The sequence below is a fragment of the Sinocyclocheilus rhinocerous genome, unplaced genomic scaffold, assembly GCF_001515625.1.
Source record: "Sinocyclocheilus rhinocerous isolate Xijiao unplaced genomic scaffold, SAMN03320098_v1.1 scaffold1048, whole genome shotgun sequence".
NCBI classification, from domain to species: Eukaryota; Metazoa; Chordata; class Actinopteri; order Cypriniformes; family Cyprinidae; genus Sinocyclocheilus; species Sinocyclocheilus rhinocerous.
The window spans coordinates 424,591-425,275 of NW_015649578.1; the positions used below are offsets into that span (position 1 = coordinate 424,591).

Sequence of the window (685 nt, forward strand, 5' to 3'; positions counted from 1 at the left end):
TGTCTCTTCCGCGGCTCGGTACGCTTTCAACTCGTTTTTTTAGTCTTGAGCAAGACTGTAGGACATTCACCTTACATGATTTTACTGATTTTTACATAGAAAGGGCGACAGCGCACCCCATTAAAAAAAAAGAGCATTCATGTTTTCATAACCGCTGGCCAAATTCAAAAACGAAACCAAAATTAAATCATCTTTGAGAGCAAGGGGACCCCCTGGTGTTTCGGAAGCAGCTTGCATATTTTGCGTATAGGGAGGATCGGCTCTGGGTTAAAATGATGAAAAAAATATATTATTTTGCTCAATTTTAATTGCAGTGATTGTTGTCATTTGGGAAATTTATTTGTACATTTCATCAGAAGTTGCTCTTTCACCAATAAGCACAAATCAATCGTATGCATGGTTTATTTGACCTCATCTAACGTTAGCGTACAGATTTATAACAGGATATCAATTAGAGGCTAAATAAACACCAAAGACTTCAGATATACAATCGCCCTGGCAACGTTATGAAAACTGCTGTAACAAAAACCTACTCTCAAAAATTATAACAGAGAAATTCCTAATAGTAATTCCAAATTGCATTAATGTTTCTCTAAGTAACGTTACAATCCACAACCACTCTCGCAAACAATACAGTCGAGATCCATGACAGAACACAGACTGGCTGAATGACACTTTCATTTAA

The 685-nt window shown here is 36.8% G+C and overlaps 1 protein-coding gene across 1 annotated transcript in view; it reads left to right on the plus strand.

The window, feature by feature from the left end:
• LOC107710770 (PR domain zinc finger protein 16-like) overlaps positions 1–685 on the plus strand; it is a 90,562-nt gene that overhangs the window by 43,914 nt on the left and 45,963 nt on the right. The gene's annotated exons all lie outside the window — the stretch shown is intronic.